Source organism: Scyliorhinus torazame, chromosome 6 (assembly GCF_047496885.1).
Source record: "Scyliorhinus torazame isolate Kashiwa2021f chromosome 6, sScyTor2.1, whole genome shotgun sequence".
NCBI lineage: Eukaryota > Metazoa > Chordata > Chondrichthyes > Carcharhiniformes > Scyliorhinidae > Scyliorhinus > Scyliorhinus torazame.
In genome coordinates this window covers 200,956,430-200,981,205 of record NC_092712.1, presented here as the reverse complement: position 1 = coordinate 200,981,205, position 24,776 = coordinate 200,956,430, and the positions used below count along the sequence as shown (strand labels likewise).

Below are 24,776 nucleotides of genomic sequence, written 5' to 3'. Positions count from 1 at the left end.
TTAATTCAAATACAACCCCCAAAGAATACAACATTAAGTACTCCAGCAGTGGGCAGCAGAGGAGAGCCGCTGATTGGCTGTTGCGGGAAAAATTAGCATCAGTGCATTGTGGTCACTGTATCCAGAAGGTGTACCTGAGCAAGACACCCTCCATGTTCAAGTGAAGGCAAGCATCCAGCAGAGGGAAGCAGAGCAGAGCTGCTGATTGGCTGTTGTGGGGAAAATTTGCATCAGTGCATTGTGGTCACTGTATCCAGATGGTGTACCTGAGCAAGACACCCTCCATGCTCAAGTGAAGGCAAGCATCCAGCAGAGGGCAGAGTCTCCCTCTTGATCTTTACTCGGCTGGGATCTTTATAGTGATTGTTTTTGTTGGTTAGAGAGGAGGTAGGGAGGGAAACACTGAAGAAGTGTTTGGGGTTTACCTGTCACTTGACAACAGCTACTCCACAAACCACCTTCAGGATACAGTGACCGCAATGCACTGATGCAACATTTCCCTGCAACAGCCAATCAGCGGCTCCGCTCTGCTGCCCTCTGCTGGATGCTTGCCTTCACTTGAGCATGGAGGGTGTCTTGCTCAGGTACACCATCTGGATACAAAGTGCATCATGGAGTTCACCTGACCCACAACTTTTAATAGATTGTGGTATGGGGAGCATACGGCCCACCCTACAGGTGTGGCACAGCAGAAATGGAAAATTATTTTTTTAAGGCAAAACAATGTTTATTCCATGAACTCAAGTTAACCTTTTTTAAAACATACAGTGAACATCTTAGCAACCATTAATTCAAATACAACCCCCAAAGAATACAACATTAAGTACTCCAGCAGTGGGCAGCAGAGGAGAGCCGCTGATTGGCTGTTGCGGGAAAAATTAGCATCAGTGCATTGTGGTCACTGTATCCAGAAGGTGTACCTGAGCAAGACACCCTCCATGTTCAAGTGAAGGCAAGCATCCAGCAGAGGGAAGCAGAGCAGAGCTGCTGATTGGCTGTTGTGGGGAAAATTTGCATCAGTGCATTGTGGTCACTGTATCCAGATGGTGTACCTGAGCAAGACACCCTCCATGCTCAAGTGAAGGCAAGCATCCAGCAGAGGGCAGCAGAGCGGAGCCGCTGATTGGCTGTTGCAGGGAAATGTTGCATCAGTGCATTGCGGTCACTGTATCCAGAAGGTGGTTTGTGGAGTAGCTGTTGTCAAGTGACAGGTAAACCCCAAACACTTCTTCAGTGTTTCCCTCCCTACCTCCTCTCTAACCAACAAAAACAATCACTATAAAGATCCCAGCCGAGTAAAGATCAAGAGGGAGACTCGAGGGCAGGTAGAAGTAGAAAGAAGTTGAACCGTGATGTCACAGCCAGCAGGTAAGTGATTGGCTGGTGACTGGTAAGTAGTTTTTCTTTTCCCTGAGGTGTGTGGATAAGGTAGGGTTTTTCTATTACTATTTTTTTTTATTGTGTGATTGGTAACAATTTTTCTTTTTTTTTTCCTTTTTCATTTATCTATTATTTGATATTATAGTTGGACTAAGTTAACCTTAAGATTAAAAATGGCAGGAGATCTCAGACCCGTGGAATGCTCCTCTTGCTCAATCTGGGAGCTCAGGGACGTGGCTGATGTCCCTGGCTCCTTCACGTGCAGGAAGTTTGTCCAGCTGCAGCTCTTGTTAGACCGCATGACAGCTCTGGAGCTGCGGATGGACTCACTTTGGAGCATCTGCGATGCTGAGTAGGTCGTGGATAACACGTTTAGCGAATTGGTCACACCACAGATTAGGATTGCTGAGGGAGAAAGGGAATGGGTGACCAAAAGGCAGAGAAAAAGCAGGAAGGCAGTGCAGGTGTCCCCTGCGGTCATCTCCCTCCAAAACAGGTATACCGTTTTGGATACTGTTGGGGGAGATTGCTCACCAGGGGAAGGCAGCAATAGCCAGGTTCATGGCACCATGGCTGGTTCTGCTGTACAGAAGGGCGGGAAAAAGAGTGGAAGGGCTATAATCATAGGGGATTCAATTGTAAGCGGAGTAGATAGGCGGTTCTGTGGTCGAAAATGAGACTCCCGCATGGTACGTTGCCTCCCAGGTGCACGGGTCAGCGATGTCTCAGATCGGCTGCAGAACATTCTGAAGGGGGAGGGTGAACAGTCAGTTGTCGTGGTGCATATAGGCACCAATGATATAGGTAAAAAACAGGATGAGGTCCTACAAGCAGAATTTAGGAAGTTAGGAGCCAAGTTAAAAAGTCGGGCCTCAGAGATAGTAATCTCAGGATTGCTACCAATGTCACATGGTAGTCAGAGTAGAAATGAAAGAATAGGCAGGTGTATTGTAGAGGGTGCCATCTCTGCTACTCCACTACTGGGCCGATATCTGGGGTTTGAATATCTGTGTGTGTCTCTCTCCAGCCGGCACTGAAACTTCAGAGGCCAGGGGATGTCGCACTGGGACACTTCCACTGAAGAGAGCACTGATTCAAGCCTGCCGTTTATTCCTAACCGACAGCCTGAGACTTATATCACACAGATCTCCAGACCCCTACCAATACCCAGGTGATTCTCTCTCTTGCCGGTGGTACAACACCCACCCGGTTCCTACTCCACTAGAGTAGCTTTCCCAAGAGAGAGAATAGGACACTGCTGTTTATTTCCTAACCAGCAGTCTGTCCTGAGTGAATCGCTCAAGATGACCCTCGATTCTTGAACCCGGAATTAAGGTGAGGAGTATTTTAACAATGACTTGGTCAGAGATCGCTGGTGAAGGATTGAAGAATTTAAACGACTCCAATTAGCATCAAATCACGGTTTATTGTAAAACCCAGGTCAAAATCATCAACAGAAGAAACACAATAAAATCTTATGCTCTAATACAACTAAGTCTATTCAAAAGGTAATATAGCGGACACAACGAAAATTCTTACGGTTACACAGGTTTTAGCAAAATCACAAGGCACAAAACAAGTTCCCTTCCCCAAAGCCTCAACCACTATTAAAATCAAGGGAGTTTCGCAAGCTGCTGCGGGTTACTTACGGTCACAGGCTGCAGAGGTCAAGTCAGGGGTGCAGAGGTCGAGCCAGGAACGAAGAGACCCCCAATTGAAAACACAGCCCCTTTTATATTGCTTTACCTGGCTTTGTTCTGTGATCGGCCAGCCCCTTTTGCATTGAAAAGGTAAGTTTTAAAGTTCCCGCTGGTCCCGCCCCCTTTGAGCCGGTCAGAGCTGTCGAGATGGGAGTACCTCCCCTAGGTCCGCCTCCAGTCTGTTTTTTGAGATAACGAGGTTGAGCTCCCTTGAAGATTTTCAAAGACTTCCATCTGCTCCGGAGATGCTGCTATGTTGATGGGGTGTTGATTGGATTCTGCTCTGGTGGAGGCCAGGTCATTTACATTTGCATGGGGCTATGACCATCCCATTGTCCTGCTTGCATGCAAGCCTCCTGTGTATTCCCGTGCCCCTTTGTCTGTGTCTTGATGTTATCTTGTTGTCTGGCTCCTTCTTCCTTGTAGCTCCTAGGGGGGTGTTTGTAAATATTTATGTGCTTATGTCCCCACTCAGCTCAGCGGGCCAAGCCTGCTGGGAAAACTGGTTCTGTTCCCTTGGCTGGAAAGTCAGTTTACAGTCTCTGAGTTTCTCCAAAAGGGCCGAATTGCCCGAAAACCTTACAGATGCCCCTTCGATACGTCCCTACCTGCTTGGACCGTATCGACACAGGTGAAGGGCAATTATTTCCTTTTGTGTGGACCGTAGGTCCCCCCCCCAACAACATGCGAAACTACAAGTCCCAAGACAGTTCCCTTAATCTAGGCTACCCCTGATTTCAATGAAAGGGAAAGACAAGACCATACTTAATTCAAGCAGACAGTAACATATACACATTGCACCGGAACCCCAAACGTAAGGGTCCCTGTACATATATCCCACTCAAGTACACATTTCACCGGGACCCCAAACGTAAGGGTCCCTGTACATATATCCCAGTCAAGTACACATTGCACCGGAACCCCAAACGTAAGGGTCCCTGTACATATATCCCACTCAAGTACACATTTCACCGGAACCCCAAACGTAAGGGTCCCTGTACCTATATCCCAGTCAAGTAACTGGGACCCGCGAATCCATACAACTATTTACAATTGCATCTGTTTATTTCATCAAGGATCCTCCTTTCTTGGCTGCACTTCGCTTCTTCCCGTTGAGGGCTCTTCATTTATCCTCCATCGTCGATACCTGCAGCTGAAAGGTTTAGTCCAACTGAGGCGGCAGCATAATGTACCCCCTGTACAACATTTCCTTTGTGGGGGCAAACACTAAACCATTCTCAGGCTCCCCCCTGGTGGTGATCGGACAGTTGTGAGGGTCGATCGGTTGGGCTGTGGGCAGGGGTCGCTTTACCTGAACCAGCAGTTCGGTAGCTTCTACAGTCATCCCTTCCCTGGGCGTTACACATCCCTCCCCACTGCGGTCAATTTATCCCGTTCCCTGGGTTCTGCCACCACCTTACAAAAGTGATTAATGCCCCTTGTGGACATGCCTTGGTAGATCCCCATGAACACAAATAAATGCCCTGGTCAGAAGCCCACCCCTTATCCCCGCAAACGGTGATCCTACCCGGTGACCCCGTGATGGTCCGTTAGGTGTTGTCCAGTCCGTTCCCAGTCCGAGGACCGATCCCTCATGTCCAGCCTCAGCTTCCTGGGCCACCACCGTCTCCCCAAAGGAACGTCCCCCTCACAGGTTGAACACACCCGCCTGCCCTCAGTCACCCTAACCCGGTCAGTCGAAGGACTCTTCTGTCTCGCCTCTGCGGAGTTCTCCCGGTCCCACCATCGCCAAGATCAGCAAACTCCACATCGTCGGGTGCCCCATCTGTAAAACCAAAACACCTTCTTGCCTCTACAGCCCTACCTACCTTGAAGTGCATGGGTGCTATCCGGTGGCGGCAGCAGCTCCTGCTTTGAAGTTGCCGCAGCCTGTCTGGGGTTCTGTGTTTACAGCCCGGCTCCCCAGGGTCCTAGTGCCTGCCGCTATCCGGTGGCAGCAGCAGCTCCTGCTTTGAAGTTGCCGCAGCCTGTCTGGGGTTCTGTGTTTTACAGCCCGGCTGCACCAGGGTCCTAGTGCCTGGTGCTTCATCATTTTACCCTTGCACCAGGCGCTTCTGTGTTCCCACGATCCTAAATACTTCACACACAACTACACACTAATTAGAACTAACAGGGGGGGAATGCTATATACAATGCCACCCGTCTCCGGGTGGCCAAATTAAAACTGTGCCCCGCTAAACTGGGGCAGTTCACCTGTTTGGTCCAACGGCTCGGGCCAGGCCGTCCCCTCCCGGGGGTTCGGGCTGCCCCTTGCCTCTCCTTTCCCAACAGGGTTCGGTGATCCCTCATCGCTCCCTTCTACTCGGGCCCCCTTACTGCGGGACCGGGTGACAGGGAGGTGTGATGGGGACCATCTTACCGGGGGCTTGGAGACCCGATTGCTCCCTCGTCCCCCGACTGGTTCCCAAGCCCAAGGTGATACCTCCACTTCCTCCGCCTCCTTAGCCTCTATACTAAGGCAGGCTACCTGACCCACAGGTAAGGGCTTGGGAATTATCACTGTCCCTGGGCTGGGTGCTTGCAGCACTGTCGGTATCTTTGGGACTGCCCCTTCGGGACAGCACCTTGTCACCGGTTGTGTGACCATGGAGTCAGGGACCTCCCCCACCGTCGTTAATTCTACGGGGGGTTTCTCCACTACCACCCCCAGTCTTCCCCCCACCTTGCTCTTTCTTGCCCTTATGGGGTGGAACAATTTAAATTGACTGATGTGGCGTTCGCATGGGTCCCACCTTAAGGGATTTAAACTGCAAATAGCCGCTGAGGCAGCCTCCAGAATGGGACCCTGCACCTGGACCGGACCAGGGTCTGGGGCTAGAACTACCCCTGCGCTCCCTTTTTCCTGAGGCTGCTCCCTGGGTAGTCATACGGGTTCTTGTGGTGTGGGTGCGGGCAGGCCCTGGCCCGTTGCCATTGCCACCTGTCCCGACCCAGCTGTTAGGCTCTGCAAAAAGGCTAAAAGTTTCTTTACCTCGAAGGTTTCCGGGGCAGCTGCTCCTGCCGCCGGGGTCTGACTCTCTACTGCGGGAGCCCTCTCCTGCTTGCTAGGGTTTTTACATTCCCTCTTGAAATGCCCGGCCTTCCCACACCCGTAGCATACCGGTTTCTCGTCGGAGGTCCGGGTGCCCTCATGCTTCCACTCTCTCTTAGGGGCTGCTGGCGCGATTTCATGCACCCTACCCTTAAGGGGCTTGTCCTCACCCCTCTCCCCATTACGATATGCGAGGGTAAGTTTCCTAAGGACCTCTTCCTCATTAAGGTCCGGACTCTGCGGGTCGAACCAGTGTTCGGCTTTTGCCCTAACGTTAGGGAGACAGTTGGCAACTAGGGTCTTCAGCCAGTGGGCGGTTCTTTCCCCTAAATTCCGTCTATCCGCTTGAACCCCGCATGCCTCCATATAGACAATCCACAGCCTGTCTGCGAACATGGTGGGAGATTCCCCTGGTTGCTGCTTGGTTTCCCCCACTCTCATGAAAGGGCTCCCCAGATTCAAGCCCATCGCCTCCAGAACAGCAGTCTGTGCGGCCGCCCATGTGTCAGGTCTTCCCCCATTCCCAGAGGTCACTGTCCTGCATAGCTGTGCATCTAGGGTCATCAGGAGCATCTTTATTTGCTCCCCTTTGTCGCAGTCATTGATGTTGGCAGCCTGTTCCACCTCCATAAAATGCAGCGACGGATCCCCCTTTGGAGTTAGTCTGGGAACGTGGGCCACCATCCCCCTGAGCGCGGATGCCCCATGAGGAACGATAATGTCGCCCTCAACCGGTCCCCTGTTTGCCATCCCCGCCGGGGGACCATACCTTCTTTGCCTGACAGGGCACATCTGCCCTACCTGGGGTTCCTGCTCCTCCTCCCCACTGTCCAGTTCTCCTGCCTCGTTGGGTAGCCCCCCTGTCCCCGGGCTAGCTACCCATATAGGAGACGCCGCTATCTGGGGATACACTGCCGACCCCCCTTGGACTTGCCCCTGAACGTGCAGCCCGATCCCCCCCTGCCGACCCGGACACGATCCCGGTGCCTCAGGAGGCGGTCTATTCCCCTTGGCCTTTGGGGAATCATCCGCTGCGAGGAGCACCTTGCCCCTTGGGACCCCCCCTGGACCTACCAGGTGTATCTGTCCCCTGAACTTGGACAAGGTCTCCTCCAACTCCGTTATTCGTGCCTGGCACGGCCCATGGGCACAGTCCCCTACTTCCTCGCGAGCCACCCGGTACGCTGCCTGGATGTCCCGGAACTTCCCCTCCAGCTTCCTACACTGCTCTGTACTCCGAGCATATAGTTCCTGGAGCCTCCGTTCCTTTTCTTTACCCTCCACTATCTGGCAGTGGAGATAGTCCTTCTCACACCGGTTAGACTCGCTTTCCTGTTTCATTTCTGTCATTTCTTCCCGCAGTCGTTCCGCTGCGCTAGCGCTGTCCCCTGCGCTGGCCCTCACTTCTCTCAACTCCTGCTCTAACTCTTCGACCCTATCCTCTGTCTTGACTACCTGCTCGGACAGGCAAACCAGCCAAACTGCCTTCTCCAAGTGCCTTTTGTGCGCCTTGCTTTCTGTCCATGCAGCCGCTGCCATTACCGGTTGCTCCGCATTGATCAATTCTGAAACCCAAGGTTTGGTGAGGTTGACCTTTTGCCACAAATACGAGGATATTCTCTCCTCCATTTTGCTTCGTTCCCTCACCCCCTCTGCCAAGTCACATACTCCAAACCACCGGGGTCCTGCCGCGGTCGCCATTGTAGAGGGTGCCATCTCTGCTACTCCACTACTGGGCCGATATCTGGGGTTTGAATATCTGTGTGTGTCTCTCTCCAGCCGGCACTGAAACTTCAGAGGCCAGGGGATGTCGCACTGGGACACTTCCACTGAAGAGAGCACTGATTCAAGCCTGCCGTTTATTCCTAACCGACAGCCTGAGACTTATATCACACAGATCTCCAGACCCCTACCAATACCCAGGTGATTCTCTCTCTTGCCGGTGGTACAACACCCACCCGGTTCCTACTCCACTAGAGTAGCTTTCCCAAGAGAGAGAATAGGACACTGCTGTTTATTTCCTAACCAGCAGTCTGTCCTGAGTGAATCGCTCAAGATGACCCTCGATTCTTGAACCCGGAATTAAGGTGAGGAGTATTTTAACAATGACTTGGTCAGAGATCGCTGGTGAAGGATTGAAGAATTTAAACGACTCCAATTAGCATCAAATCACGGTTTATTGTAAAACCCAGGTCAAAATCATCAACAGAAGAAACACAATAAAATCTTATGCTCTAATACAACTAAGTCTATTCAAAAGGTAATATAGCGGACACAACGAAAATTCTTACGGTTACACAGGTTTTAGCAAAATCACAAGGCACAAAACAAGTTCCCTTCCCCAAAGCCTCAACCACTATTAAAATCAAGGGAGTTTCGCAAGCTGCTGCGGGTTACTTACGGTCACAGGCTGCAGAGGTCAAGTCAGGGGTGCAGAGGTCGAGCCAGGAACGAAGAGACCCCCAATTGAAAACACAGCCCCTTTTATATTGCTTTACCTGGCTTTGTTCTGTGATCGGCCAGCCCCTTTTGCATTGAAAAGGTAAGTTTTAAAGTTCCCGCTGGTCCCGCCCCCTTTGAGCCGGTCAGAGCTGTCGAGATGGGAGTACCTCCCCTAGGTCCGCCTCCAGTCTGTTTTTTGAGATAACGAGGTTGAGCTCCCTTGAAGATTTTCAAAGACTTCCATCTGCTCCGGAGATGCTGCTATGTTGATGGGGTGTTGATTGGATTCTGCTCTGGTGGAGGCCAGGTCATTTACATTTGCATGGGGCTATGACCATCCCATTGTCCTGCTTGCATGCAAGCCTCCTGTGTATTCCCGTGCCCCTTTGTCTGTGTCTTGATGTTATCTTGTTGTCTGGCTCCTTCTTCCTTGTAGCTCCTAGGGGGGTGTTTGTAAATATTTATGTGCTTATGTCCCCACTCAGCTCAGCGGGCCAAGCCTGCTGGGAAAACTGGTTCTGTTCCCTTGGCTGGAAAGTCAGTTTACAGTCTCTGAGTTTCTCCAAAAGGGCCGAATTGCCCGAAAACCTTACAGTATGCGTGGCTTGAGATATGGTGCAGGAGGGAGGGGTTCAGATTTTTGGGACATTGGGACCGGTTCTGGGGGAGGTGGGACTACTACAAATTGGATGGTCTACACCTGGGCCGGACTGGAACCAATGTCCTTGGGGGTGCTTTTGCTAACGCTGTTGGGGAGGGTTTAAACTAATGTGCAGGGGGATGGGAACCAAATGAGGAGGTTAGTAGGCAGTAAGGAGGTCGTAACTAAAGCCTGTAAGGAACTAGATCACTAAGTCAGCGTGACGAAGGGGAAGAGTAGGCAGGGAGCAGATGATGAACGCGAAGGGACTGGTGGTCTGATGTGCATTTGTTTTAATGCACAAAGTGTAGTAGGTAAGGCAGATGAACTTAGGGCTTGGATTAGTACCTGGGAGTATGATGTTATTGCTATTCCTGAGACTTGGTTGAGGGAAGGGCAAGACTGGCGACTAAATATCACAGGATATCGATGCTTCAGGCGGGATAGAGACGGGGGTAAAAGGAGTGGAGGAGTTGCATTACTGGTCAGATAGGATATCACAGCTGTGCTGAAGGAGGTCACTATGGAGGACTCGAGCAGTGAAGCGATATGGGCATAGCTCAGAAATAGGAAGGGTGCGGTAACAATGTTGGGGCTGTACTACAGACCTCCCAACAGTGAGCGTGAGATAGAGGTACAAATATGTAAACAGATTATGGAAAGATGTAGGAGCAACAAGGTGGTGGTGAGAGGAGATTTTAATTTTCCCAACATTGACTGGGGTACATTTAGTGTCAGAGATCTAGATGGAGCAGAATTTGTAAGGAGCATCCAGGAAGGTTTTCTCGAGCAGTATGTAAATAGTCCAACTCGGGAAGGGGCCATACTGGACCTGGTGTTGGGGAATGAGCCCGGCCAGGTGGTTGAAGTTTCAGTCGGAGATTACTTTGGGAATAGTAATTACAATTCTGTAAGTTTTAGAATACTCATGGACAAAGACGAAAGTGGTCCTAAAGGAAGAGTGCTAAATTGGGGGAAGGCCAACTATACCAAAATTCGGCAGGAGCTGGGAAATGTGGATTGGGAGCAGCTGTTTGAAGGTAAATCCACATTTAATATGTGGGAGGCTTTTAAAGAGAGGTTGATTAGAGTGCAGGACAGATATGTCTCTGTGAAAATGAGGGATAGAAATGGCAAGGTTAGGGAACCATGGATGACAGGCGAAATTGTGAGACGAGCTAAGAGGAAGAAGGAAGCATACATAAGGTCTAGGCGACTGAAGACAGACAAAGCTTTGGAAGACTATCGGGAATGTAGGACCAATCTGAAACGAGGAATTAAGAGGGCTAAAAGGGGTCATGAAATATCTTTAGCAAACAGAGTTAAGGAAAATCCCAAAGCCTTTTATTCATCTCTAAGGAGCAAGCGGGTAACTAGAGAAAGGGTTGGCCCACTCAAGGACAAAGGAGGAAAGTTATGCATGGAGTCAGAGAAAATGGGTGAGATTCTTAACAAGTACTTTGCATTGGTATTCACCGAGGAGAGGGACATAATGGATGTTGAGGTTAGGGATAGATGTTTGATTATTCTAGGTCAAGTCAGCAAAAGGAGGGAGGATGTGTTGGGTATTCTAAAAGGCATTAAGGTGGACAAGTCCCCAGGTCCGGATGGGATCTATCCCAGGTTACTGAGGGAAGTGAGAGAGGAAATAGCTGGGGTCTTAACAGGTATCTTTGCAGCATCCTTGAACACGGGTGAGGTACCGGAGGACTGGAGAATTGCTAATGTTGTCCCCTTGTTTAAGAAGGGTAACAGGGATAATCCAGGTAATTATAGACCGGAGAGCCTGACGTCAGTGGTAGGGAAGCTGCTGCAGAAGATACTGAGGGATAGGATCCATTGCCATTTGGAAGAAAATGGGCTTATCAGTGATAGGCAACATGGTTTTGTGCAGGGAAGGTCATGTCTTACCAACTTAATAGAATTATTTGAGGAAGTGACAAAGTTGATTGATGAGGGAAGGGCTGTAGATGTCATATACATGGACTTCAGTAAGGCATTTGATAAAGTTTCCCATGGTAGGCTGATGGAGACAGTGAAGTCTCATGGGGTCCAGGGTGTACTAGCTAGATGGATAAAGAACTGGCTGGGCAACAGGAGACAGAGAGTAGTGTTGGAAGGGAGTTTCTCAAATTGGAGAACTGTGACCAGTGATGTTCCACAGGGATCTGTGCTGGGACCACTGTTGTTTGTGATATACATAAATGATCTGGAGGAAGGTATAGGTGGTCTGATTAGCAAGTTTGCAGATGACACTAAGATTGATGGAGTAGCAGATAGTGAAGGGGACTGTCAGAGAATAAAGCAGAATATAGATAGATTGGCGAGTTGAGCGGATAAATGGCAGATGGAGTTCAATCCGGGCAATTGTGAGGTGATGCATTTTGGAAGATCCAATTCAAGGGCGAACTATACGGTAAATGAAAAAGCCCTGGGGAAAATTGTTGTCCAGAGAGATCGGGGTGTTCAGGTCCATTGTACCCTGAAGGTGGCTGCGCAGGTCGATAGAGTGGTCAAGAAGGCGTACGGCATGCTTTCCTTCATCGGAAGGGGTATTGAGTACAAGAGTTGGCAGGTCATGTTACAGTTGTATAAGACTTTGGTTCGGCCACATTTGGAATACTGTGTACAGTTCTGGTCACCACGTTACCAAAAGGATGTGGATGCTTTGGAGAAGGTGCAGAGGAGGTTCACCAGGATGTTGCCTGGTATGGAGGGCACTAGCTATGAAGAGAGGTTGAGTTCATTAGGATTATTTTCATTAGAAAGACGGAGGTTGAGGGGGGCCTCATTGAGGTCTACAAAATCATGAGGTATAGACAGGGTGGATAGCAAGAAGTTTTTCCCCAGAGTCGGGGACTCAATTACTAGGGGTCACGAGGTCAAAGTGAGAGGGGAAAAGTTTAAGGGAGATATGCATTCAAAGTTCTTTACGCAGAGGGTGGTGGGTGCCTGGAAATCATTGCCGGCGGAGGTGGCAGAGGCGGCAAGGTAGCGTCATTTAAGATGTATCTGGACAGATACATGAATGGGCAGGGAGCAGAGGGATTCAGATCTTTAGAAAATAGGTGACAGTTTTAGATAGAGGATCTGAATTGGCGCAGGCTTGGAGGGCCAAAGGGCCTGTTCCTGTGTTGTAATTTTTCTTTGTTCTTTGTTCTTTGTACTCCTTAAGCTGTCCTTTTAACATCCAGAAGACTTAAAAAAGAACTTTCAACAGAAGCACATCAGGTTAAAGTCACTACTGAGAGCAGTTATTAGTTTTAAATCACCAAAGGATCGATTTACAGTTTTTAGATTACAGAGAGAGAGACTCATACACCTTCTGGCTGTGACTGCAGCTATCCAGCTCTGAAACCGAAACTAAAACACGCCCTGCAGCAAACAGCCTAAAACAAAAGTAAAAAGCTGACAGACAGCCCAGCTGCACCCACACTCTGACATCACTGATAAACACCCATTTCTTAATGGGACATTTCTTAAACACTCATTTCTTAAAGGTACTCACACATGACAACGGCTTCCATAAAGTGCGAATGGGGGTGACTTCAAGCTCCATGCTTGAAAGAATGGGCTCCAAGTTCTACCCAAAGCCGTGTGCCACTCTGGTGCCGAACTGCTCCATGTTCTTGAAAATGGGATGTAAGCCTTCGGGAAAAACAAGGCATTCCAGTGTGGCAAGTATTTGTTTTTTTTTTACAGTTATTCTCTTATAAAATCATAGAATTTACAGTGCAGAAGGAGGCCATTCGGCCCATCGAGTCTGCACCGGCTCTTTGAAAGAGCACCCTACCCAAGCCCACACCTCCACCCTATCCCATAACCCAGTAACTCTACCCAACACCAAGGGCAATTTTGGACACTAAGGGCAATTTAGCATGGCCAATCCACCTAACCTGCACATCTTTGGACTGTGGGAGGAAACCGGAGCACCCGGAGTAAACCCACGCACACACGGGGAGAACGTGCAGACTCCGCACAGACAGTGACCCAAGCCGGGAATCGAACCTGGGACCCTGGAGCTGTGAAGCAACTGTGCTAATCACTGTGCTACTGTGCTGCCCTATGGGTCCACCCAGAGTGATGTTAGGAAGGGAGTTCCAGGATTTATCACGATTGCTGTTTCGAGTAAGCATGAACCTGAAGAACATTTTGTCAATCTTTTGTATCCCTCGCTCACACATAGTGTCCCTGTGACTTCATCTAAACTTCAAATGTACAAGACCCGATCCAGTGATGGGGAAGGTGATGGACTTGGTCCAAAAAGAAACGCTGTCAGACATTCATCGGAAAAATCCAGATCTCATGCCCTACATGACATGAAGACTTGAGTTGACAGCACAGAATGGAGTTCTATTGTAAGCAATCCGTGTGATTATTCCTCTGTGCTTACATCGTAGAGTCTTTGAAAAACTGCATGAGGGACATCTTAATGTGATAAGGATGAAGGAATTAGCATACAGTTATTTTTGGTGGCCAGGATTAGAAGCTTAAATTGAAGAGAAAGTTGGGCAATGGCAATCTTTTTTTTTTCTGAACATTTTATTGAGGTATTTTTGGTTTTATAACAAAAGAATAAACAATGTACATGAGAATATAAACATAGTGCAAAAGCCGTCTTCCTCCCTTACAGGTCCCAGCTTTACTAACCCCCCTACTCTAAACTAAGCTCAGCCCCAACGCCCCCCCCCCACTCTGCTGACGATTAATTTTCCGCAAGGAAGTCGACGAACGGCTGCCACCTCCGGGCGAACCCTAACATTGACCCTCTCAAGGCGAACTTGATTTTCTCCAAACAGAGAAAGCTAGCCACGTCAGTTAGCCCGGTCTCCGTCTTTGGGGCTTTGGGTCCCTCCAAGCTAATAGTATCCGTCTCCGGGCTACCAGGGAAGCAAAGGTTACAACGTCTGCCTCTTTCTCCTCCTGGATTCCCGGGTCTTCCGACACTCCGAAAATCGCCACCTCTGGACTCGGTGCCACCCTTGTTTTCAACACGTTGGACATGACACCTACAAACCGCTGCCAGAATCCCCTAAGCTTTGGGCATGTCCAGAACATATGGACATGGTTCGCTGACCCTCCCGCATACCTTGCGCACCCATCTTCTACCCCAAAGAACCTGCTCATCCGAGCCACTTTCATGTGAGCCCAGTGAACGACCTTGAACTGTATTTGGCTGAGCCTGGCACATGATGTGGACGCGTTGACTCTACTCAACGCGTCTGCCCACAGACATCCTCTATCTCTCCTCCTAATTCCTCCTCCCACTTGCGTTTCAACTTCTCGGTCTACGTCTCCTCTGACCCCATAAACTCCTTGTAAATGTCAGAAAGCCTCCCTTCTCCCACCCACATTCTGGAAACTACCCTGTCCTGTATCCCCCTTGGTGGCAGGTGCGGGAAGGTTGAGACCTGCCTGCGTAGGAAGTCCCGTGCCCGCAGGTACCAAAATTCATTTCCTCTCGTCAGCCCAAATTTCTCCCCCAGCTCCCTCAGGTAGAAAAGCTCCCCTCTATAAACATACCTCCCATCCTCTCAATCCCTGCTCTCTGCCATCTCCGGAACCCTCCATCCAGCCTCCCCGTGGCAAAACGGTGATTATTACAGATTAGAGACCAGACCGATGCTCCCTCTGCTCCTACATGTCTCCTCCATTTCCCCCAGACTCTCAGGGCCGCCACCACTATGGGGCTGGTAGAGTACCGTGCCGGCGGGAATGGCAGAGGCACCGTTACCAATGCTCCAAACTAGTGCCCTTGCATGATGCCGCCTCCACACACTCCCACACCGACCCTCCCCCCACCACCCACTTCCTAATCAAGGGATTCGCCGCCAAGTAATAATTACTAAAGTTCGGGAGTGCCAGCCCGCTCTCCCCCCCGGCTCCGCTCCAGCATCCCCTTTTTAACTCGCGGGGTCTTACCCACCCATACCAAGCCAGTGGTCACCTCACTGACCCGTCTAAAGAAGGACCGCGGAATGATGATGGGGAGACACTGAAACACAAACAGGAATCTTGGGAGGACCGTCATTTTCACTGTCTGCACCCTCCCAGCTAGTGACAACGGGGGCGTGACTCAACTTCGGAAATCCTCCTTCATTTGGTCTACTAATCGGGCCAAATTTAACTTGTGTAGCCGTTCCCATTTCTGCACCACCTGAATGCCGAGGTACCGAAAGCTTCCCCCTACCACCCTGAACAGCAGCTCCTCCAATCGCCTCTCCTGTCCCCTTGCCTGGATTGCAAACATCTCACTTTTCTCTATATTCAGTTTCTACCCCGAAAACCGGCCACATTCCCCCAGGATCCTCATAATTTCTTCCATCCCTTCTAGTGGGCCGGAACATAAATGAGCAGGTCGTCCGCATATAGCGAGACTCTGTGTTCCACCCCTCCCCGGACCAGCCCCTTCCAGCCCCTTGGGGCTCTCAGCGCAATTGCCAGTGGCTCTATGGCCAACGCGAACAGCAGTGGGGAGAGGGGGCATCCCTGTCCCATCCCCCGATGCAGCCTGAAATAGTCCGATGTCAACCTGTTCATCCGTACACTCGCCTCGGGCGCCTGATACAGCAGCCTGACCCAGTCAATGAAGCCCCGCCCAAATCCAAACCGCCCCAGTACCTTCCACAGATATTCCCATTCCACCCGATCAAATGCCTTCTCTGCGTCCATTGTGACCATCCCCTCCGGCCCAGCTGGGGGTTCCGACTCATACAACCTGCTGTAAAACTCCTTGAACGCCTTATTAAACCCTGCTGAATGTCCGACCAGGTTCCCATCCCTGTCCTTTACTTTCCAAATCTCCCTGGCTGCCTCCCTCTTTCTAAGCTGCTGCACAAGCATTCTGCTGGCCTTCTCTCCATGTTCATAGATCGCCCTCCTCGCCTTCCTCAGCTGCTCCACCGCCCTCCCTGTAGTTAACAAGCCAAACTCCGCCTGTAGCCTCTGTCGCTCCCTTAGAAACCCTGCCTCTGGAGCCTCCGTCTGCCTCCTGTCGACCTGCAATATCTCCTTTATCAGTTGGTCCGTCTCTGCACTGTCTGCCTTCTCCCTGTGGGCCCGTATCGAGATCAGCTCCCCTCTAACAACCACCTTCAATGCCTCCCAGACCACCGCCGCCGAAGCTTCACTGTGTCGTTAACTTCCAGGTAGTTCTGAACACATTTCCTCAGCCGTCCACACACCTCTTCGTCAACTGAAAGTCCCACGTCCAGCCTGCAGTGCGGGCGCTGGTTACTCTCCTTGTCCCACATCCAGCCTGCAGTGCGGGGGCTGGTTACTCTCCTTGTCCAACGTCCAGCCTGCAGTGCGGGGGCTGGTTACTCTCCTTGTCCCACATCCAGCCTGCAGTGCGGGGGCTGGTTACTCTCCTTGTCCCACATCCAGCCTGCAGTGCGGGGGCTGGTTACTCTCCTTGTCCAACGTCCAGCCTGCAGTGCGGGCGCTGGTTACTCTCCTTGTCCCACATCCAGCCTGCAGTGCGGGGGCTGGTTACTCTCCTTGTCCAACGTCCAGCCTGCAGTGCGGGCGCTGGTTACTCTCCTTGTCCCACATCCAGCCTGCAGTGCGGGGGCTGGTTACTCTCCTTGTCCAACGTCCAGCCTGCAGTGCGGGGGCTGGCTACTCTCCTTGTTAACTTGATTTGTTAACTCTACCTGATACTTACATTACCGCGAAATGGGTACCAGCTATAATCCTAGTGAAAACAGCTCCAATATCATATACCATACAGACAGATGATGAAAAAGTTTGCCAACGTCATGCTGATCAGTTACTTGCTGCACGAAATGAGTTTACAGCAACTTCTTAAGAACCGCTGGAGAGCTACACTTTGGAATGGAGACCAGAGACATAAACAAATTAAGGGGCATCTTGACAAATACATGAATAGGATGGGAATCGAGGGATACAGACCCCGGAAGTGTAGAAGATTTTAGTTTAGACGGGCAGCATGGTCGGCGCAGGCCTGTAGGGCCGAAGGGCCTGTTCCTGTGTTGTACTTTTCTTTGTTCTTTGTTTGTTTGTTTGTGACCCTTAGGTCATCCAGTGTCTGATTAGCTATTAAAACAATTAGAATCTTTCTTCATATAAATTCCATGTTTCATAATCCTCATCAAACCTGTCCATGGCGCCTGTTTTTCCCACCGTTTTTGGATCCCGGCAGCGTGGAGAGTCTGGCACAAACAATCCCTTGAACAAGCAATTCGAAAATGTTTCCCCTTGTTGCCTGAGTCTTTCAACTTTTCTCCCAAGTAGTGACTCGTACAGAGCTGGCAGACTTTGAAATCCCCGGGTCCTGCAGCCTGTGCAGATTCGTCAATTGTGCCATCCCTGCAGCCCAGACCCCACTCACCTCAACGCAAGTACGTCTTCCTCGACTGGCGACCTTCTTACTCACAGTTTCTGTCAAAAACGTTTTTGTTGAACCTCCACATCGGTGGTGATACTTCGGCAATGCCTGTGTGTGTGCGCGAGTCCAGTCCCAAGAGTCTCTCGTTGCTTCCGATGCTGTCTCACATTTGGGAATTTCCCTGTTCCCCATTTAAATTCACAATGAAGCCAAACAGAACACTGGGTCATTACTGCCCTTTGTTTTCCTGGGAATTGCCTTCTCTTTGCCTGTTCCTTGTCTCCTGGATAATTACCTTCTCCAAGTGAATTTGACTCCTGTTATATTCCCTTATGGCTCTTCAACTGTAGAACATAGAACATAGAAAAATACAGCGCAGTACAGGCCCTTCGGCCCACGATGTTGCACCGAAACAAAAGCCATCTAACCTACACTATACCATTATCATCCATATGTTTATCCAATAAACTTTTAAATGCCCTCAATGTTGGCGAGTTCACTACTGTAGCAGGTAGTGCATTCCACGGCCTCACTACTCTTTGCGTAAAGAACCTACCTCTGACCTCTGTCCTATATCTATTACCCCTCAGTTTAAAGTTATGTCCCCTCGTGCCAGCCATTTCCATCCGCGGGAGAAGGCTCTCACTGTCCACCCTATCCAACCCCCTAATCATTTTGTATGCCTCTATTAAGTCTCCTCTTAACCTTCTTCTCTCCAACGAAAACAACCTCAAGTCCATCAGCCTTTCCTCATAAGATTTTCCCTCCATACCAGGCAACATCCTGGTAAATCTCCTCTGCACCCGCTCCAAAGCCTCCACGTCCTTCCTATAATGCGGTGACCAGAACTGTACGCAATACTCCAAATGCGGCCGTACCAGAGTTCTGTACAGCTGCAACATGACCTCCTGACTCCGGAACTCAATCCCTCTACCAATAAAGGCCAACACTCCATAGGCCTTCTTCACCACCCTATCAACCTGGGTGGCAACTTTCAGGGATCTATGTACATGGACACCTAGATCCCTCTGCTCATCCACACTTTCAAGAACTTTTCCATTAGCCAAATATTCCACATTCCTGTTATTCCTTCCAAAGTGAATCACCTCACACTTCTCTACATTAAACTCCATTTGCCACCTCTCAGCCCAGCTCTGCAGCTTATCTATATCCCTCTGTAACCTGCTACTTCCTTCCACACTATTGACAACACCGCCGACTTTAGTATCGTCTGCAAATTTACTCACCCACCCTTCTGCGCCTTCCTCTAGGTCATTGATAAAAATGACAAACAGCAACGGCCCCAGAACAGATCCTTGTGGTACTCCACTTGTGACTGAACTCCATTCTGAACATTTCCCATCAACCACCACCCTCTGTCTTCTTTCAGCTAGCCAATTTCTGATCCACATCTCTAAATCACCCTCAATCCCCAGCCTCCGTATTTTCTGCAATAGCCTACCGTGGGGAACCTTATCAAACGCTTTGCTGAAATCCATATACACCACATCAACTGCTCTACCCTCGTCTACCTGTTCAGTCACCTTCTCAAAGAACTCGATAAGGTTTGTGAGGCATGACCTACCCTTCACAAAGCCATGCTGACTATCCCTGATCATATTATTCCTATCTAGATGATTATAAATCTTGTCTCTTATAATCCCCTCCAAGACTTTACCCACTACAGACGTGAGGCTCACCGGTCTATAGTTGCCGGGGTTGTCTCTGCTCCCCTTTTTGAACAAAGGGACCACATTTGCTATCCTCCAGTCCTCTGGCACTATTCCTGTAGCCAATGATGACATAAAAATCAAAGCCAATGGTCCAGCAATCTCTTCCCTGGCCTCCCAGAGAATCCTAGGATAAATCCCATCAGGTCCCGGGGACTTATCTATTTTCAGCCTGTCCAGAATTGCCAACACCTCTTCCTTACGTACCTCAATGCCATCTAATCTATTCACCTGGAGCTCAGCATTCTCCTCCACAGCATTATCTTTTTCCTGAGTGAATACTGACGAAAAATATTCATTTAGTATCTCGCCTATCTCTTCAGACTCTACACACAACTTCCCATCCCTGTCCTTGACTGGTCCTACTCTTTCCCTAGTCATTCGCTTATTCCTGACATACCTATAGAAAGCTTTTGGGTTTTCCTTGATCCTTCCTGCCAAATACTTCTCATGTCCCCTCCTTGCTCGTCTTAGCTCTATCTTTAGATCCTTCCTCGCTACCTTGTAACTATCCATCGCCCCAATTGAAACTTCACACTTCATCTTCACATAGGCCTCCTTCTTCCTCTTAACAAGAGATTCCACTTCTTTGGTAAACCACGGTTCCCTCGCTCGGCACCTTCCTCCCTGCCTGACCGGTACATACTTATCAAGAACACGCAGTAGCTGATCCTTGAACAAGCTCCACTTATCCAGCGTGTCCAACACTTGCAGCCTACCTCTCCACCTTATCCCCCCCAAGTCACGTCTAATGGCATCATAATTTCCCTTCCCCCAGCTATAACTCTTGCCCTGCGGTGTATACTTATCCCTTTCTATCCTTAACGTAAACGTCACCGAATTGTGGTCACTGTCCCCAAAGTGCTCACCTACCTCCAAATCCAACACCTGGCCTGGTTCATTACCCAAAACCAAATCCAATGTGGCCTCGCCTCTTGTTGGCCTGTCAACAAACTGTGTCAGGAAACCCTCCTGCACACACTGTACAAAAAATGACCCATCTAATGTACTCGAACTATATCTTTTCCAGTCAATATTTGGAAAGTTAAAGTCTCCCATAATAACTACCCTGTTACTTTCGCTCTTATCCAGGATCATCCTCGCCATCCTTTCCTCTACATCCCTAGAACTATTTGGAGGCCTATAGAAGACTCCCAACAGTGTGACCTCTCCTTTCATGTTTCTAACCTCAGCCCATACTACCTCGGAAGATGAGTCCCCATCTAGCATCCTCTCCGCCACCGTAATACTGCTCTTGACTAGCAGCGCCACACCTCCCCCTCTTTTGCCTCCTTCTCTGAGCTTACTAAAACACCTAATCCCCGGAACCTGCAACATCCATTCCTGTCCCTGCTCTATCCATGTCTCCGAAATGGCCACAACATCGAAGTCCCAGGTACCAACCCATGCTGCCAGTTCCCCTACCTTATTTCGTATACTCCTGGCATTGAAGTAGACACACTTCAAACCACCTACCTGAACACTGGCTCCCTCCTGCGACGTCAAATCTGAGCTCCTGACCTCTATACTCTCATTCTCCCTTACCCTAAAACTGCAATCCAGGTTCCCATGCCCCTGCTGCATTAGTTTAAACCCCCCCAAAGAGCACTAACAAATCTCCCCCCCAGGATATTTGTGCCCCGCAGGTTCAGATGTAGACCATCCTGTCTGTAGAGGTCCCACCTTCCCCAGAAAGAGCCCCAGTTATCGAGAAATCTGAATCCCTCCCGCCTGCGCCATCCCTGTAGCCACGTGTTTAATTGCTCTCTCTCCCTATTCCTCATCTCACTATCACGTGGCACGGGCAACAACCCAGAGATAACAACTCTGTTTGTTCTAGTTCTGAGCTTCCATCCTAGCTCCCTGAAAGCCTGCCTGACATCCTTATCCCCTTTCCTACCTATGTCATTAGTGCCAATGTGGACCACGACTTGGGGCTGCTCCCCCTCCCCCTTAAGGACCCGGAAAACACGATCCGAGACATCACGTACCCTTGCACCTGGGAGGCAACATACCAAACATGAGTCTCTCAAGCTCCCACAAAATCTCCTATCTGTGCCCCTGACTATCGAGTCCCCAATTACTAATGCTCTGCTCCTCTCCCCCCTTCCCTTCTGAGCAACAGGGACAGACTCCGTGCCAGAGGCCCGTACCCCATGGCTTACCCCTGGTAAGTCCCCCCCCCCACAAGTATCCAAAGCGGTATACTTGTTTCTCAGGGGAACGACCGCAGGGGATCCCTGCACTGACAGTTTTTTCCCAGTCCCTCTTACAGTTACCCATCTATCTCCAATCTTTGGTGTAACTAATTCCCTGAAGCTGCTATCTATGACCCCCTCTGCCTCCCGAATGATCCGAAGTTCTTCCAACTCCTGCTCCAGTTCCCTAACTCGGTATTGGAGGAGCTGGAGATGGCAGCACTTCCTGCAGGTAAAATCAGCAGGGACACTAACGGCATCCCTCACCTCAAACATCCTGCAGGAGGAACATTGCACTCCCTTCCCTGCCATCCCTCTAACTTTCTACCAAGATCTGGCAAACAACCAAATTAAATTTTTTATATTAAAAAAAATATTAATAACAATAATAAAATATGGTACTTACCTCACACCAATGGGTTTTATTATTAGGTTAGAGGAGGAGGGCGGGTGGGAGACACTACAGGTGTATTGTCTCGGGTTTCCTCTCCACCAGAATTTATTGGTGAGGGTCTTCCCAGAAGTCCGCGGGTCGACTTCCTGTTCCCACCTTAAACACTAAAATTTAAAAAAAAAAAATTTAAAGGAGAGACTTACCTCCCAGAAATCACTTCCGCACTGCCCCCGCTGAAATGGACTAGCCTGCTCCGCTCCTGCTGAAATCGACTTGGCCTGCAAGGTAAGTAAGTTAATCAGTACTTACCTCACCCCAGGCAGCGACCTTTTAAACGGTCCCCTCTGCCTCGCAGCTCCCGCGCTTTTTCAAATTCCCGCGCTGATTCTTAGGTCCCAGCTGTGTGAGACATCACTATCACTATCTGCTTCTCGGCTTGGGGACTCCCCTTGAACTCGTTTATTCCTGCCATAAACTGTCTGCCAAACAAATCTTTGCTCTACTCCCATCTTCCTTTTTAACCTTTTCAGGTCCCTCATTGAGCCTCTTTAATTACTGCTGGGTTAGCTTTGATCCATTTCCACCTTGCTTCTTTGCACTCTTGCTGGCCTGCCTTTGGTCTCATTAACATCCAGTATTTCTGTAGCTGGGCATTGCACTTCTTTCATTGTCTCTTTACTTGTCTCAGAACTCACCTGGTCCCTGTTCAACTTTGCAAAAAATGTACCGACTAACTCAATCTCCAGATTTCCCTGTTTTAAATTCCAGTGGCCCTGTCTAGACACCAGTAACTTCACCAGGCCAAACCTTGCCCTTTTTAAATTCCAGAAGCTGTTTCTTAACGACTTCAACCCTCACTCTCTATTGCCTTCTCAGGGACTCCGGAACACTCTCCAGCTCTCTGCCTCTCTGCAGACTTTGGCTGTGTGTTTGCCTCTTTGATTGCAAGTAGCCCTTGTCTGTCATGATATGCAGACATGCACATAATGAGATACAGACAGGCAGCTAATGAACACAGAGAACAGGACATAACCAATCAGCAGGCAGAACACTTGGGGGTGGTTTCCCACTATAAAAGGCACAAGGCACTCACATTCCACCTCTTTCCACTGGGGACATCGACAGAGTGAGTCAGGGTGAGTATATCACATAACACCTCCAGCACGTGGCTAAGAGCTAGTCTGGTTCAGTCAGACAGAGTAATCACACTTAGGTTAGCAGAGAGTCGAACTCACAGAGAACTGTGCTAACTGTGCGACAGGTTCAATAAATAAGATTGAACTAACTTCAAGGTCTGGAGTATCTTTCAGTGAAAGCTGCATCCAGTTGCAGCCCGTGTTATCTCAGTATGTTTAACACGACATGATACCAGTAGACTGCTATCCCTAGGTGGTTCACCTCAATCTGTTCCGTGACGACCAGCAAATGTATTCCGGCACCATTGAAAAGATCCAGGCTCCTCAACAGCTGCGGACCTCCGGCAATCTCAGTGCCAACTGGCGGACTTTCAAGCAAAGGTTTCTGCTGTACATTGAAGCGTCAGACAAACAAAGACAAAGAACAAAGAAATGTACAGCACAGGAACAGGCCCTTCAGCCCTCCAAGCCCGTGCCGACCATGCTGCCTGACTAAACTACAATCTTCTACACTTCCTGGGTCCGTATCCCTCTATTCCCATCCTATTCATGTATTTGTCAAGATGCCCCTTAAATGTCACTATCGTCCCTGCTTCCACCACCTCCTCCGGTAGCGAGTTCCAGGCACCCACTGCCCTCCGTGTAAAAAACGTGCCTTATACATCTACTCTAAACCTTGCCCCTCTCACCTTAAACCTGTGTCCCCTAGTAATTGACCCCTCTACCCTGGGGAAAAGCCTCTGACTATCCACTCTGTCTATGCCCCTCATAATTTTGTTGACCTCTATCAGGTGGCCCCTCAACCGCCGTCGTTCCAGTGAGAACAAACCGAGTTTATTCAACCGCTCCCCATAGCTAATGCCCTCCATACCAGGCAACATTCTTGTAAATCTCTTCTGCACCCTCTCTAAAGCCTCCACATCCTTCTGGTAGTGTGGCGACCAGAATTGAACACTATACTCCAAGTGTGGCCTAACTAAGGTTCTATACAGCTGCAACATGACTTGCCAATTCTTATACTCAATGCCCCGGCCAATGAAGGCAAGCATGCCGTATGCCTTCTTGACTACCTTGTCCACCTGTGTTGCCCCTTTCAGTGACCTGTGGACCTGTACATCTAGATCTCTCTGACTTTCAATACTCTTGAGGGTTCTGCCATTCACTGTATATTCCCTACCTGCATTAGACCTTCCAAAATGCATTACCTCACATTTATCGGCTTAAACCCCATCTGCCATCTCTCCGCCCAAGTCTCCAAACAATCTAAATCCTGCTGTATCCTCTGACAGTCCTCATCGCTATCCGCAATTCCACTAACCTTTGTTGTGTCTGCAAACTTACTAATCAGACCAGTTACATTTTCCTCCAAATCATTTATATATACTACAAACAGCAAAGGTCGCAGCACTGATCCCTGCGGAACACCACTAGTCACAGCCCTCCAATTAGAAAAGCATCCTTCCATTGCTACTCACTGCCTTCCATGACCTAGCCAGTTCTGTATCCACCTTGCCAGCTCACTCCTGATCCCGTGTGACTTCACTTTTTGTACTAGTCTACCATGAGTGACCTTGTCAAAGGCCTTACTGAAGTCCATATAGACAACATCCACTGCCCTACCTGCGTCAATCATCTTTGTGACCTCCTCGAAAAGCTCTATCAAGTTAGTGAGACACGACCTCCCCTTCACAAAACCATGCTGCCTCTCACTAATACGTCCATTTGCTTCCAAATGGGAGTAGATCCTGTCTCGA

The 24,776-nt window shown here is 49.6% G+C and overlaps 1 long non-coding RNA gene across 2 annotated transcripts in view; it reads right to left on the bottom strand.

Moving 5' to 3' along the window:
- Positions 1-606: 606 nt before the first annotated feature.
- LOC140425766 (uncharacterized) overlaps positions 607-24,776 on the bottom strand; it is a 120,141-nt gene continuing 95,971 nt past the window's right edge. Inside the window, exons 2-4 of one of the 2 annotated variants that reach the window (XR_011947989.1) lie at positions 22,090-22,164; positions 12,723-12,862; positions 607-672 (exon numbers count right to left, since the gene is read on the bottom strand). This is a non-coding gene — a long non-coding RNA (uncharacterized lncRNA). Of the gene's footprint in view, positions 996-12,722; positions 12,863-22,089; positions 22,165-24,776 lie in introns of both variants that reach the window. The other variant, XR_011947988.1, reaches the window with a different exon arrangement.